Source organism: Rana temporaria, chromosome 5 (genome assembly GCF_905171775.1).
Source record: "Rana temporaria chromosome 5, aRanTem1.1, whole genome shotgun sequence".
In the NCBI taxonomy this organism is placed as follows: domain Eukaryota; kingdom Metazoa; phylum Chordata; class Amphibia; order Anura; family Ranidae; genus Rana; species Rana temporaria.
Genome location: NC_053493.1, coordinates 344,566,093 through 344,583,297, shown reverse-complemented (window position 1 = coordinate 344,583,297; position 17,205 = coordinate 344,566,093).

The window sequence follows — 17,205 nt, the reverse complement described above, 5'->3', positions numbered from 1 at the left end:
GTCCACGAATGGCGCATGCGCCGTTCGATCGAAACGTCATTTATGTGGGGTCACACTTAATATACATAAAGCTTCAACATTTGAATTAGGCGGGCTTACGCCGGACCTAATACGCTACGCCACCGTAACTTCAGTTGCAAAATCTTTGAGAATACCATACTCGCCTCTCAAAGTTACGGCGGCGTAGCGTATAGGAGATACGCTACGCCCGCCTAAAGGTATGTGAATCTAGCCCACTGTGTTCTATTGCTGTTTGTCAGAGGTGAATCAATTTATGAATTCAAACAATCTAAAGAAATGAGTAAACGTAACTTTGTTGGCAAATGAGACATTTTTATTTATGTTAACTGAAGATTTTACCCCCTTTATGACCAGGCCATGTTTTGTTATTCAGCAATATGCTAATTTACAGTAACTGGCAGTTGCACGGTCTTGTAACCCTGCTTTTTTTTATGGTAATTGGTCATCACTGTTTGTTTTTTTTTTTTATTATTATTATTATTATTATTATTATTATTATTATTTATTAGATAAACATATAAAACACTTAACATTTAAAAAAACTAAAAAATATTGTTTATTTTCTGCTATAAAACATATTCAATACAAAAATAAAATGTATAAAATCGAATTTCTTCATAATTTTAGGCCAAAATGTTTTCTGTTACATGTCTATTGAAAAAAATCCCAATAAGAGTATATTAATTGGTTTAATAAAAAGTCTGAATATTGAGAAAATATGACATCTCAATAAAAACAGTCCAATACTGTAGGTGTAAGTCCACACAAAGGAAAGTGCTGGGAAGAATCCGTCTCCAAGACGGAAAGGTCCACACTGACTTTTACCCCAATGAGTGGACTACTTAATCAAAAGCAGTCCAACACACTTGAAAATCCTCCATTTAGATTTCACCATACACATGGAGAGATAGATTGCATTAACACCAGTAGGATCCTCCTTAGAAAGACTGTCATCACATCAGGACATCATGTAAATAGGTATAAAAAACGTAATTGCGCAGTATTACTGACAAGTACATTAAGAGTACAGCAAAGGCCAGAATACTCACAAACAATGCAGTAAAAAGCGAATTTCAATCCAATAAAAACGATCAATGTTTCCTTTCAGTGTTATGGCCGGCTGTTGAGTTATTTATTTTGCGTGCTATAAACAAAAAAAGATCAACAATTTAAAAAAAAACACAATATTTTAAACTTTTTGCCATATTAACCACTTCCATACAGGGCACTTACGCACCTTCTCGCCCAAGCCAATTTTCAGCTTTCAGCACTGTCGCATTTTGAATGGCAATTGCGTGGTCATGCTACACTGTACCCAAACAAAATTGGCGTCCTTTTTTCCCCACAAATAGAGCTTTCTTTTGGTGGTATTTGATCACCTCTGCAATTTTTTTTGCGCAACAACTAAAAAAAGACTGAAAATTTTGAAAAAAATTGCGTTTTTATTTTTTTCTGTAAATTTTTTTGTAAATAAGTACGTTTTCCTCTTTCAATTACGGGCACTGATATGGCGGCACTGATGAGATGGCACTGATGGACATCGATGAGGTAGTACTGACAGGCACAGATAAGGTGGCACTGATTGGCGGCGCTGGTATGCGGCACTGATGGGCTCACATAGGCGGCACTGATGGGCACAAATGGGCGGCACTGATGGGCTCACATAGGCGGCACTGATGTAAATTTTTTTGTAAATAAGTACGTTTTCCTCTTTCAATTACGGGCACTGATATGGCGGCACTGATGAGATGGCACTGATGGACATCGATGAGGTAGTACTGACAGGCACAGATAAGGTGGCACTGATTGGCGGCGCTGGTATGCGGCACTGATGGGCTCACATAGGCGGCACTGATGGGCACAAATGGGCGGCACTGATGGGCACTCATGGGCGGCACTGATGGGCACTCATGGGCGGCACTGATGGGCACTCATGGGCGGCACTGATGGGCACACATAGGCGGCACTGATGTGCACACATGGGCGGCACTGATGTGCACACATGGGCGGCACTGATAGGCACTCATGGGCGGCACTGGGCACTCATAGGCGGCACAGATGGGCACTCATGGGTGGCACTTATGGGTGGCACTGATGGATACTTATGGGTGGCACAGATGGGCACTGATAGGTGGGCACTGGGCATGGATGGGCACTGTGGGGTGGCACTGATGGACACTGTGGGGTGGCACTGATGGACACTGTGGGGTGGCACTGATGGACACTGTGGGGTGGCACTGATGGACACTGTGGGGTGGCACTGATTTACCTATGTTGCCAGTCAGTGCCCATTTGTGGGCACTGATTGGCATCTTTTTTTTTCAGACTTTTTTTTAGACTTTTTTTTTTTCTTTAAGGCCGAGTACTCACGAGCAAACATGTCCGTTCGAAATGTCCGACGGGCTGTTTCCGGCGTACAAGGCTGTTTTTTCATTTGGCCCGCTGGCTTGTACACACCAGCGGACGATATTTCCCTGCGGACCTGAACGCGTGCACGTAATCCACGTTTGACGTCACTATAAAGGGAAAGGCCAAAGTCAATGGCGACGCCCTCTGTTCCGCTTTTGCTAGTTACGGCTTTGCTTGTGTTAGTGAAGGTTTGGTTAGAGCTGATTCGCGCTTCTCGGTCTCCAGGCTTTAGCAGGTAGTATTTTCTCGTTCAGTGCGTGTGCTTGTGGGTACGTAGTTGGCATTCGGGTACAGGCGTGCAGTTCGTTCTGCTTAGCAGATTCGTACTGTGCGTTCGTATCTGTGTGTCGTGCGTTCTTTGCAGGTACCGCTGGATTTGATTGTGCTTTCTGTTGGAGTGTGTTCTTGACTGACCAGCCGGCCGGTTTGAAGCCATGATGGAGCAGCAGCGTCAATTTTCGCGAGTTGGTGCTGTTTATGGGATGGCTGCTGGATATGTTCATTATTCCAGTACTTTGGCCAGAAACAGGGGGCGGAGGCGTTTCTGGACCAAGAATTGGTTGCGCCAGCGTGACCAGTTCTCACATATGCCTCTGCTTAGGGAACTCCAGGAGAATAATCCTAATGACTATAGGAATTTTCTCCGCATGACGGACCCCGTATTCAACAGTCTGCTGGATCTTCTGTCCCCCTATATCACGAGGCAGGACACTGTGATGCGCCAAGCCATCACGGCCGAGCAGAGGCTTATTGCCACGTTGCGGTACCTGGCGACTGGGAGGAGCCTGCAGGACCTCAAGTTCTCGACAGGCATCTCTCCGCAGGCGCTTGGGGTCATCATACCGGACACGTGTGCTGCCATCATTAAAGTTATGCACGAGGAGTATATGAAGGTAAGTTTCCTCATTTTAACCTCACAATGTGTCTTTAATAATGTGGCAAACTAACTTTTTATTTTATTTCCCAGATATGCTGTGTGTTTAACTAACGTTCCCTTTTCTCACTATGCATGTTGATATCAGCTTTTACATGTTCTTTTTATTTTGGCCTACCTGCATATTTTGATCTTACCCAATATTAACCTGTCCAGCATGCTATCTTCGGGCCAACCCCCACCATGCCACTTTTTTTTTTTTTTTTCTAAAAACAGTTTTAACACCCCCCACCCCCCCTTCAAAGTGTTTTTGTCCCCATCAGAGGGCTGTGGAGTCTCTTATTAATTAAGTGGGCCTATATATTTGTGCCCCGAAATTCTCCCTTCATAATTTGCAAATGCTATTTTAAAAATGTAAAGTTGCACAAGGATGCTTGTAGGATTATGTTTGCAATGTTTATGTGCCAAAGTACTAAATCTCTTTTTTTGTTTGTCCCCACAGCTACCCTCCACACCACAGGAATGGCAGTCTGTGGCTTCCCAATTTGCCGAGCGGTGGGATTTTCCTAACTGCGGTGGAGCAATAGATGGGAAACACGTCCGCATTGTGCCCCCACCCCACTCGGGGTCCTACTATTATAATTACAAGGGTTATCATAGTATCGTGTTGATGGCGGTGGTGTCGGCACAGTATGAGTTTCTATATGTGGACGTGGGGAAGAACGGCCGGATGTCAGATGGGGGAGTGTTCGCACGGACTGATTTCTATGATCGTCTCCAAACTGGTGGTCTGGCATTGCCACCAGATGAAGATAATGTGGAAGGACTTCCGTTTGTGTTCCTAGCGGACGAGGCTTTCGGCCTTGGACCTCACCTAATGCGGCCTTTTCTACAGAGGACCCTCACCTTAGAGAGGAGTGTGTTCAATTTTCGGTTGTCCAGGGCTCGGAGGGTAGTCGAGAATGCCTTTGGGATCCTCAGCAACCGGTTCCGCCTGTTCCTGACATCGATACATTTGGCGGAATATAAATTGAACACCATTATATTTGCCTGCTGCATTTTGCACAATTTTCTACGCAGGCACTCCCAGACGTACCTAGCCTCCATGGGCTCTGAGGCAGGACTACCCTCAGAGAACATTCCTGGCCTGGACACTGGTCGCGCTGGCTTGGCCCCCCAATCTGCTCGTGAGGTACGCGACAAATATGTTGAGTACTTCATGGGTCGGGGGGCCATTGCTATGCCAGATCATATTTCTTTCTAATTCGGCCCCCAAAGAAAGGAATATTCTCACAACTAATAAATAATTAGACCATTGGACTTTATACAGTTGTTTGTCATTACTGCTTTTTCTCTATTTTTCTGTCTTCCAGGTTATCTCCAAAAATAGTGCACTTCTAGTGCCAGATTTACTTACTCAGATGTATTAACTAACCACATTTGCACATTATTCACTCATCTACTAACTGGGTATTCAGTCTAGAAATAAGAAGCCACTCATTTTTCTGCTTTTGATGTCTCATATTTTTTTTTTTTTTTTATTCATTTTTTAACAAGAAATGTGTATTTTTAGGCAGAAAACATTTCCTGCAAATTCTTGAGACAAAATATTGGCTTTTAATTATTTATTTTTTTGTCTTTATTGACAGTGATTATCAATAATAATGATCGAAACACAATGTAAGAATAATTTCACTGAAACTATACGCAAGAATTTTTGGGCTTGTCATTTGTTTGTGTCTAATTTTTTCTACAAGATTTTAACACAACACAAAATTTTTTTAATTTTTTACCAAAATTAGTTAACTTCTTTCTTTAGGTGAGATTTATTGTTCGTTTTGTGATCTGAAACTGGAAACATTTACAAACCAAAAAAGATCAACACCAAACAAAAATTTAAAAAAATAACAGCAGTCAGTCATATGGATGGTGTGCTTTCACACTGGAACACGCCAAAATTTCTAAATGCACACATTCAGTGCAAACTCGCCAAATGTCATTGGTTAAACAGACAAATGGCCACATGTGCTATCTGACATCATGGGTGATCAATGTCTGTGTTTTGTGGGAGCAAACCCTTCCTCTCAACTACTTGAGGATCGAGGAGGGGTTTGTACCCACAAAGCACAGACAATAGATAGTCTGTGATGGCAGATAGCACATATTGGCACACTGTGTGTGCATTTAGAAATTTTGGCGTATTATAAAGTACAAAAATTAAAAAGGGTTTTGTGGGCGGGGGATGGGCGGGGGATGGGCTTCTGTGGTTCAGTCTTTGACACGGCCCATCATGTCAATGATATTTTTGTAATTTTGGTCGATGACTAGCATCCTTTGTCGCATGTTCTCCATTTCCGTGCTACACTCTGAAATGACATTTCGCACATTCTGCTCCATGACTAGCATCCTTTCCCGCATAATGTCCATTTCCGTGCTGCACTCCATTAGTTGCTGTATAATGATAGAAGCACTTGCACGTGAAAAATGTGCTACTCCATCTTCATCCCCTAAAAATAAACAAATTGGCATTCAAAATATGTAAATAATTTCCAGCCTATCTGCATATGTTTGGCCCTATTAATATAGGGGTGACACTGACCTGATGGCCTGATAATTTCCACATCCCCAATTTCTTCATCTTCTATCACTCCTCCTTCTTCCACCACCTCCCCATCATCTTCTATCACTCCTCCTTCTTCCACCACCTCCCCATCATCTTCGACTCCTCCTTCATCCATCAATCCACCTTCTTGCAATTCGCCAAATTGTTCTTCCGCCACTTGCCCTTCATCTGATATAAATTCTAAGTCCAAAATAACTTCTTCCTCCTCTCTTCCTTCCTCCTTTCTTCCTTCCTCTTCTCCTTCCACATCCTCTTCTCCTTCCACATCCTCTTCTCCTTCCACATCCTCTTCTCCTTCCACATCCTCTTCTCCTTCCACATCCTCCTCTCTTCCTTCCCCAGCCTCCTCCTGCTCAACATGTGGAGGTGTTTGATTTTCCGGGTGTCTGGCCCTCTCTGCCTCCTCCAATTGCTGGCGTCTTCTTTCCCCTATAAGAAATAATAAAAAACAAAAGGTATACTCATCAGCACACAGATATTGGATATCATAAATCGCACACATTGCATAGACGATACATTTATGATGATTTTTGGTTGTTTATTCTTTCAGCAATCCTCCATTTTTGGCGTAGTTCTAGGCCAAGCTCTGATCCTGCCCCTTTTTTGCAAAGAAGTGACACAAATGGATGTCACCCCAAAACATTAATTCTCGTCGACCCTCCAAATAAATATACTTAGATTTTTGAGACACAGGTGCTTTGCATTTCAAGATGTTAAAACATCAGCTTTATTTGCATTTTGGAGAATGAATCTTGTTTGCCTGTCACATTCACTCAATTTAATTTCTGTGATTTTGCTATTCAACAATGTTGGAAAACCAAGTTTGGGGCCAGTCAGCCATGTCCAGGTGTGTTGTTCCTGGAGTAACGTCACATTTTTGCTAAACAATGTCATATTACGCGTGTTTACTATTTCACAAAATTTGTTTAAGGTTGTTATTTGACATAAACACAATACAGTATCTACACGTGTTCAAAAGTACAAGCAGGCCAAGGAGGCAGATGTGAAAAAATACATGTCAACACATTATTGCAGACATTTCCCCCCCCCCCTTAAATAATATGGACTTACTTTTACGCAGAATTTTGAGTATCTTCTTCATGTGATGTGGCTCCCTCAATTTTAAATCGGACCAACGCTTCCGTAGTTGCTCCTTTGACCTGGTGACACCAAACATTCTCCTCATTCTCCTTGCCACCTTGTCCATTATGTGTGACTTCCTACGGTTCGGTGTTTTGTAGGGCCCACATTCACCATCATAATCCTTCCTCCTCATGATGTAAACCAACTCCACCATTTCTTCGAACGCCATATTAGTGGCTTTATATCTTTTAGGCCTGGATCGGGACGGTCCAGCCTCTGTCCCTTCACTTGCGCCATGAGAGCTCCGTGCCCGCTCGTGTGACATCGCCATCTTTCCTTCCCACAGAGATTAGGGGCGTGGAAACGAGGAAATGTCCCGTCAGGGGCGGAGATGAGGGCGGGGATTATTGCATATGCGGAGTGTCGCGAATGCCAACAACGTATTGACGTAGGTTACGCGGAGAATATTCGCGCGATTCCAGAACCTACACAGTTAACGCCATATTTACTTTTTCAATTGATTAGGGGCATGGCAAAGGTGACGAGGGCGGCGTTTCATACATACGCGGAGTGTATAAAAGGCGCTTGACGTGATTACGTAGGTTACGTGTTAATTCAGCGAGCGGAAGAAACGAGGATTGTGAGAGAGGCAGGTAAGAAATTTAAACATGGGATCAGCAGCGGGCTCTAAAATGTAGAGCAATGGGATGGGGGTTTGGTCTGTTGGTTGCACAGTTTTATTAAGCTATTATGTCTCTTGGATACCAGAATGTGATTTTCATACCCAAATGCTTTTGTAGACATCACAAAATAGAGAGATCAAAAATGCTGTGACTCATTATCAATTATGTAGGGTGTATTCAGATCAGGCCAAGTATTGTTCTGTGTTGGTTGGACAGAGGTCATTAGGAAGTTTCTTTCATGTAATCAATGCTGAGGGGCAGGATATCTACACATGCAATAGTGCCTTGATGAATGCTGTCATTTGTAATAATTGTGTATGGTTGTAGATTTATATTATTTCCTGCAATGTAACCAAAGGGGCGGCATGTATAAAAAAAATGTTAGCTAAAACCAACCAATGGGGCAGAGCTGGCCAGCATTTTCTAAACAAGAGACACTGTGTTTGTATTTCTATATAGGTACTACTTTTTAAACAACATATTCTATCAATGTAAATGCTGAGGCTTTTTTTAATAGTGTTTTTGGTTTCTTTTTATTTTTTCAATCTAGAAAAAAAAAGAGTAAATCCTAATTTCCCAATGGATCTCCTGCAGAGCCAAGAGATTATCCAGCACTTGCTGGATAAATTTAGGGAAATGCCCATCCTGTGGGATTCAAAGCAGGACCATTACCACAATAAGGACGTACGAGCGGCAGCACTTGAACAGCTAGCAGCATACATGAGGACATGGGTGCCAGAATGCAGTGCCAACATGGTGAAGGATAAACTTGCCAACCTCAGGGGCACATATAGGAGAGCGTACAAAGCTCACCAAAAGCAGCTAAGATCTGGAGCAGCAGCAAGACCACCAAAGGAACCCAAGCTGTGGTATTACAACCAGATGTCATTTTTGCGGGATCAACTGGAAGGCAGGGCATCAATGTCAAGTCTGAATCCCAACCTTTCCTCCACGCTACCTCCCAGCGGGACTTCCCCAGATCACCACAGCCCTGCAGAGTCGGATGAAGAGGGCCTGGCTGACAGAGAGGCAGATCTGCGCCTCTACGATGATGAGGTATAGTAGTTTCATAACTATTTATGTAATAATCTTAATTATTGTTTGATTCTTGACTTGATATTGGTTAATAAAATACAAGCTGGGAAGTAAAAATCTAAAATCGTGGGCAAACAAATAGGTGTCAGGGATGACAACTGCAGGGGTCAGAGGGTGAGTCTGTTTTCAAGTTTAAATTCAAGGCAAAAAATAAGATTCAAGCATGAAAATGTGAGTGAGTATATTCCTAAATATATTACAACATGTCCCTTTTTTTTACACAGGAAGAAGAGACCAGCCAGGAGGTGGCAGATCCTCTCCTCACTGTCAGCCAGGACGAAGGGGTCAGTGGCAGCCAGAAGGAGGCCGGGCCCAGTGGCGTTCAGCAGCTCCCCAGGACAAGCACCACCAGCCAGGCTCCTCCCCTTTATATTAGGCCACCAGGCCGTAAGAAGAAATTGGGGGCAGTGGAGGAAGCCAGCCTGAAAATGATTCAGGAGGCGAGTGCCATCATGAGGGCCCCCCTCAACCCCACTGAGGCCTACAGTGCCTCCGTGGCACATGACCTCAATAAAGGCACGGAGGAGCAGAGGCAATTGGCCAAGGGCATCATCAACCAGGCCCTTTGGTGGATGCAGAGGGAGCTGCTGACCCCAGACACTGGGCTATGTGACCCGGCCCGGCTTGCTGAACATCATACTCCTGCTGCCACATCATCCCCACCTGCAAGGGCCCAGGGAAGACCCGCTGGAAGGCAGCCTGGAAGGAAGGTTGCAAGGAAGAGGAGACGTTGATGCCCTGCCTTCCATTTGATCCCCCACAAATGGCATCTTGTTTGGACTACCACAGCTTGGGTTCCTTTGGTTATGTGCTGCTGCTTCAGATTTTATTTTGTGTGCTTCCTGAGGTTGGCTAGTTTATCCTTCACCATGTTTCAAATGCAAGTTTGCATGTATGTTGCTAGCTGTTCAAGTGCTGCCATTCTGTTTTTGATCCTTTTTATAATTTGCTCAAATAAAAGCCTTTTTGTTGATTTGAAAAACGTGCCTATTGTTTGCAATACTGTGGGTATTATTTTAGGCATCAAACATTACAAACAAATAAAATGTTTAATCTAAAATATTCACTAACTCATGTGGGGGGGGGGGTCATTTGGTGTGCCAACATGGTAGACAATTTAAACAACCTTCAAAAAAATCATGTTAAATATACAAACAAAAGCTAAATCAAAACTATTTCCTATTAAAATATTCTAAATGGTGACATAACTATAAACACCTAAAGAAAGTGGGAAAGATAACCATTAAACATTAAAAGCAAAAAATTTGAAATGTGGAGGACCACTAAAAATATGATACGTCGGGCCAATAAAAGTTTGCAAAAATCTTACTACATCACAGCTAACAAATGTCACTTTTCAGTATGGAACAACTCAGTTGAAATAACATGAGCTAAATAACTGATTAGTTATAGCAAGAGAAGAATGAATAAAACGACGGCATCAAGCATTGGTTATTGTGTGTTTTGCTTCAGTGTTCTATTGCTAGAATTAATCTTTCTATTGACGAATGTGCCATATCCCAAAGAAACGTGAGTTTTACCTGAACGAGCGCTCCCGTGGCCTCATTTAGTCTGAGCATGCGCAGGGTTTTTGTACGTTGGTTTTGTGTACTCACCACCAAACATGTACGTTCGGACAGGATTTGAGCGGACGGTTTTAAAACAAGTTTGGAAATAAATGTCTGCTGAAAAACGGCCCGGCGGGCAAATGTACGGTGAAATTCTGTACGCTCGTAACTACACACGACCAAACATGTATGCTGAAACTGGTCCGCGGGCCAGTTTCAGCAAACATGTTTGGTCGTGAGTATGGGGCCTTAGACTTTTTTTTTTTTGTTCCCAGATTTTTTTTTTCGTTTGCCCTTCCCTGGTGGTCCAGTGTGGCGATCCGAGGGGGGGCTGCGCTGATAAACAATCAGCGCGAACCTGTCAGGAGAGCCACCGATCGGCTCTCCTCTACTCACGTCTGTCAGACGCGAGTGAGGAAGAGCCATCAATGGCTCTTCCTGTTTACATTGTGATCAGCCGTGGTTAGACACGGCTGATCACGTGGTAAAGAGTCTCGGTGAAAGACTCTTTACCAAGATCGTGTTGCGGGGTGTCAGACTGACACCCTGCAACAACGATCGCCGCGATGACGCGCCCCATATGACGTCCAGTCAGGATTCTACAACCACTTTGCCGCTGTCAATATGTCATTGGCGGGCGGCAAGTGGTTAATTATCCCATTTATTTTGTTAAAAACATTTTTTTTCCTCAGTTTAGGCCGATATATATTCTTCTACATATTTTTGGTAAAAAAAAATCGCAATAAGTGATTGGTTTACGCAAAAGTTATAGCATCTACAAAATAGGGGATAGATTTATGTAATTTTTATTATATTTTTTTTTTTACTACTAATGGCGGCGATCTGCGATTTTTATTGTGACTGTGACATTGCGGTGGACATTTCGGACACTTTTGACACTATTTTGGGACCATTCACATTTTTACAGCAATCAGTACTATAAAATTGCATTGATTACTGTATAAATGTGGCAGGGAAGAGGCTAACATTAGGGGGCGATCAAGGGGTTAATCGTGTGTTCTAGGGAGTGATTCTAACTGTGGGGGGAGGGGACTGATGAAAGGAGGAAACAGATCGTTGTTCCTATATACAAGAAACATTCAGTTCTCCTCTCCCCTGACAGGATCTGGATCTGTGTGTTTAGACACACAGATCCACGTACCTGCTTTCTGATGAGCAATCACGGGTGCTCAGCGGCCATCACTGGTGCCCACCAGGCATGCGCTTTGGGTACACAGTGATGCGGCGAACGCGCACTCACCAGAATGCCGGGAAAACAAAGATGTCATATGACGTTCACCCGGAGGGAGGAGGGGTGCCTGCCGCCGTCATTTTACTATATGGCGGTAGGCAAGTGGTTAATGTGCCAGTAATTATCGAAAAAATACCATGCGGTAAGCTCTTAAATTCAATTCACAAACAAAACAGAGGGTAAAAAAAAATGCAATATTTATCACCAGGGTTTTTCTGGCTGTATAGCATGCGGTATCTGTCAGAAACAGTGTGCCCCCCCCCCCCCCCAATAGCTGGTTGCTGACATCTGTTTGTAAAGAAAACATGCCAGCAATTAAAAATTCTGAAAAAAAAAACAGTGTGGGATCCCCCCAATGCATACAAGGGCCTTTTAGGTTTGGTATGGATTTTAAGGGAAACCCTACGCCAAAATAAAAAATAAACGGCGTGGGGTCCCCCCCAAAATCAATACCAGATCCTTATCCAAGCATGCAGCCTGGCAGGTCAGGCAGAGCCCCCCGCCTCAAAACACCCCTCCATGTTGAGGGCATGTGGTTGGTATGGTTCGGGGGGGGGCGGGGGCGCTCGCTTGTCCTCTCCCTTTCCTGCTGGGCTGCATTCTATTGTTAGTTCTGAACATAATAAAGAAAACTAAAAATTGCTTTTGGAAGATGTAATTAAGGTATAGAAAATAAAAAAATATCTTTGGATTTTATTTATAATTATCGTAAATTTAAAGTAATATCTGTAAAACTTGGAAGAAAAACAGAAAGCACACAAGTAGTAATAAAAAAAAATAAAAAAATAGGTAGTGGCGCTGCTAGATAGTATAAAAAAATAATACATTCGTCCATCAGTGAGGTCCTTGAAGTGGAGTACTCAGTGTACGTATAAAAGGGGAGAGATGAAAAGGGGGGACTTGTATAGATTACTTTAGCAGTCCAGAAACCATGGCAGCCTTTGAGGGGGAAGTTAAAAGCAGACTCCAGATATGCAAAGAGAAGAGAAATACAGGCGCCTCTAGGTTAGAACTGTAAACATTTTAATAAAATACAGGTGCATTATCCACCTACATAGAGGTTAGGGAAGTAAGGCACAAGTCTATCCACACTGGCGTGGTAGCAATCCGTACACAGCGGCGTTCAGAACAGTTGACTCTAGCCTGAAGGGGAGGAATCCTAGCCAGCAGGATCTCTGGGACCAAGATGGTTAAACCAAGGCTTGGATCAGGCTGATGGTGAGGGCTAGAACGTGGCATCAAGCATGATGACGTCACTGGTGGGTCGCAACGGCGTTTCGGAGCATGTGCACTGGCAGATTGGACTCATCGCTCCTTCTTCAACCTAATCGGACCTTGGCTGATAACAGCCTTATTTGTGCCTTAGAACACTGCCATCCAGTGGAAAGAGTGTGAAGTGCTTTCCAACACAAAATACCCAGAGCTAAACTAATATATAATATATTCAAGTGCACTTGAAGTTGCACTGAAAGTGCACTTGGAAGTGCAGTCGCTGTAGATCCGAGGGAGACATGCAAGGAAAATAAAAAACAGAATTTTAACTTCCCCTGATTTTAGATCTACCCCTCAGATTTACAGCGACTGCACTTCCAAGTGCAATTTCAAGAGCGCTTTGCACTTGCCCTATTTGCCTTTCATAAATAACCCCCACAGACTGTTAACTGCCTATGGTTCAACAGAAATTACATAACATCAGATAACAGATTTGGTTATTAAGGTAATTCCATATAAGAATAAGCAATAAAAGACATTAAAACATAAAATCTGTCTAAAAACACAATTGCATAACATTTCTTTGTATTAGATGAATTGATAATTTCAATAATAATAATGATAATAATAATAAAAAATGTAGATCCAATTAGCCAGGGATGGGGGGGTTATGGAAAGATCCATGGGGTTATTACTATCATGTATATATGCATATTAATTTGATTTAAATTAAAATAAGAGAATATATTTACACTCTGTGGGCCGGATTCAGATACCTGAGCGTATCTGTCCGGCCGGCGTAACGTATCCTAGATACATTACGCCGCTGTAACTTTGGGCGCACGTTCCGTATTCAGAAAGAACTTGCGCCCTAAGTTACGGTGGCGTAATGTATGTGGGCCGGCGTAAGCCAGCCTAATTCAAATGGGGAGGTTGGGGGCGTGTTGTATTTAAATTTGGCTTGACCCCGCGTATTTTATGCATGCGCCGTTAGTGAAAACATCCCAGTGCGCATGCTCAAAAATCCACTGCAAAACGTCATTGCTTTCGACGTGAACGTAAATTATATCCAGCCGTTTTCGCAAACGACAGGGGCGGACTGACCATTGGGGCTCTCGGGCACTGCCCGAGGGCCCCATGCCACTAGGGGGCCCCATCAGGGTTGTCAGGCTCAATAAAACCAAGGACAATATGTAAAAAATCAGTGTTTTTTTTACATCTGTCCCTGATATGTCCGAAACCCACATGTTTTTAATGTGAAAAAGCCAAGATTTTAGCTTCCCTGCCTCTGCACTGCTTCCTGGCGTGGTGGCCATCTGTAAGCCCGGGGGCCCCATATTCTTCTCTTGCCCGGGGCCCCCATGAGTTGTCAGTCCGCCCCTGGCAAACGACTTACGCAAACGATGTAAAAATTTCAAAACTCGGCGCAGGAACGACGGCCATACTTAACATAGGATATGCCGCACTTACCGCTCATATAGCAGGGGTAACTTTACGCCGGAAAAAGCCGAATGCAAACGACGTAAAAAAAAGCGCCGGGCGGTCATTCGTTTCTGAATCAACGTAAATAGTAATTTGCATATTCCTTGCGTAAACAAACGGAAGCGCCACCTAGCGGCCAGCCTGATAATGCAGCCTAAGATACGACGGTGTAAGACACTTACACCTGTCAGATCTTAGGGATATCTATGCGTAACTGATTCTCTGAATCAGGCACATAGATACGACCGAGCGCACTCAGAGATACGACGGCGTATCAGGAGATACGCCGTCGTATCTCTTTCTGAATCTGGCCCTGTATGTATATCACATAAAGATCATTTGTACCTAAATACTTGGTTAGTTACTTGTTAGTATACACCATTTTGACTGAGACTGAGATCTTTGGGCTGGATTCACCAAAGAGATACGACGGCGTTTCTTCTGATACGCCGTCGTATCTCTGTTTCTATCTATGCGACTGATTCATAGAATCAGTTACGCATAGATGTCCATAAGATCCGACAGGTGTAATTGTTTTACATTGTCGGATCTTAGGATGCAATACCGCGGCCGCCGCTGGGTGGAGTTTGCGTCGTAAACCAGCGTCGGGTATGCAAATTAGCAGTTACGGCGGATCCCCGACGGATTTTCGCGTTCGCTACATCGTCCGTAGTCAAGTTTCCCGTCGCAATTTACGTCGTTATTTGACCTGCCCTAACTTTAGTCAGCAATCGTATTGCTGTCTAAAGTATGGCCGTCTTTCCCGCGTCGACATTTAAAATTTAACGTCGTTTGCGTACTGAAGTACGCTACGCACATCGCCGTTCGAAAAAATTACATCACGGCGCGCAAAGCACGACGGGAATTGCGAAACTGAGCATGCACAGTAGGTCCGGCGCGGGAGCGCGCCTAATTTAAATGGCACACGCCCATTTGAATTGGCCCGCCTTGCGCCGGAGGCCGCCGGCGTAGTTTTCATCGCAAGTGCTTGGTGAATCAGGCACTTGCGATGAAAACTTGCGGCGATGTAACGGATCTACGATACGTTACGCCGCCGCAGTTCTATGTGAATCTGGCCCTTTGACTCTGCACAAACTGAAATAAAGTGAGGTCTGTCTGATTTTTTGCTATTTATCAGTTCACTTACTAACATAATTAAAAGAAGGCTTTTCAAGGTTATGTTGTTGTGCTGTTTATATGTGGATCCATGGAATATAATCAAAGACTCAAGGCATTTTGCAGAGATTACTTGCCAGCAGCAATATTTAGTGCAAAGCACATATTTTTATTAACGATAATTTCAAGAGCCAGAAAATATTGATATGATTATAGCCAGCGGCACTAAGGAAGGGATCATAATGAGGCGGTGATAATCAGAGAAAGTAGAGTGCGTAGCTTTGACTAATGAGTATATGAACACCAATGTACATTATTCATAAAGCTTCCGATTAAAGGAAATCTAAAATGTAACACAAGGTTCTTAGTTAAAAATCTGCACTTATCTGCATTTCAAATACTTGCTGTACTTACCCATTTTGCACTAATTCTGAGAAACCAGGGTTTTTATATTTAACTGGCAGTGGATTCCTTAATTCAAAAAGTTTTGCCTCATAAAATGAAATATATATTACTCTATTACAGGAAATAAGGTTCAAAGTGCTGTAAATTACAGCAACCAATGAGGTTTTTGTTCACATTGTTGAAAATTAAAGTTATAGCAGTAAAATAATATATCTACATTATTTTAAAGGTTTTGTTAACTCAGTATGTAATAGACATAGAGATACAAATATATGATAATTTTGAAAAGTCAAAGTTTAATGCTCTTATGGTGTTCCAGCTCATTAAGTGGATAGTCCACCCAAAAATTGAATTTTTTTTTTATTTTCTTTGTAGATGCGAGAGCAGTAAACCACAGAAATATTTTTTTTCCATATCCAGAGGACTCTCAAAAAACCCAGAGTACCCCTCTGATAATGCTTTCGCCTGCCTTCTTTTTCCAGGAGGATAGCACTCATCGTCTTTTCTGGAATTAAATAACTGCGCCGATTTACTAAAACAAAGTAGAATCCTCCCTGTTCATTGTGTGAGTATTTAGTGAAACACTATAATCATGTGAAAAATACATTCCTGTTTACTTATTTCATCTGCACATTATTGTTTATTCAAATTGAAGAAGAATTTGCATATCGCATGATTGAATAGCTGAAGTCAATATTTACACAATTATTTTAGTAAATCAGCGTGACCAGCTCAAAGATGACACAAAAAGGGATCAGTGTTAGGATCAGGTTTCTTCAAAAATCACTATGCATCAACAGGGGCATCTCAAAAAATTACAATATTATCAAAAAGTACATTACATTTCAGTAATTCAATTCAAAAAGTGAAACTCATATATTATATAGATTCATTACACACAGAGGCCCAGATTCTCAAAGGACTTACGACGGCGCGGCGCCATGTACGCCGTCGTAAGTCCTAATCTGACCCGTCGTATCAATGTGACTGATTCTTAGAATCAGTTACGCATAGATATCCATTAGATCCAACAGGCGTAAGTCTCTTATGCCATCGGATCTAAACTGCATTTTTTTTGACCGCTAGGTGGCGCTTCCGTCGAATTCCGCGTTGAGTATGCAAATTAGCTAGATACGCGAATTCCCGAACGTACGCGCGGCCGACGCAGTGAAGTTACGACGTTTACGTTAGGCTTTTCCCGGCGTATAGTTGCCCCTGCTATATGGTGGCATAAGTGCGGCGCATCAATTCCAGCGTCGAAATTTGAAAAAGTTACGTCGTTTGCGTAAGTCGTCCGTGAATGGGGCTGGACGTCATTTACGTTTACGTCGAAACCAGTGACGTCCTTGCGGCGTACTTTGGAGCAATGCACACTGGGAAAT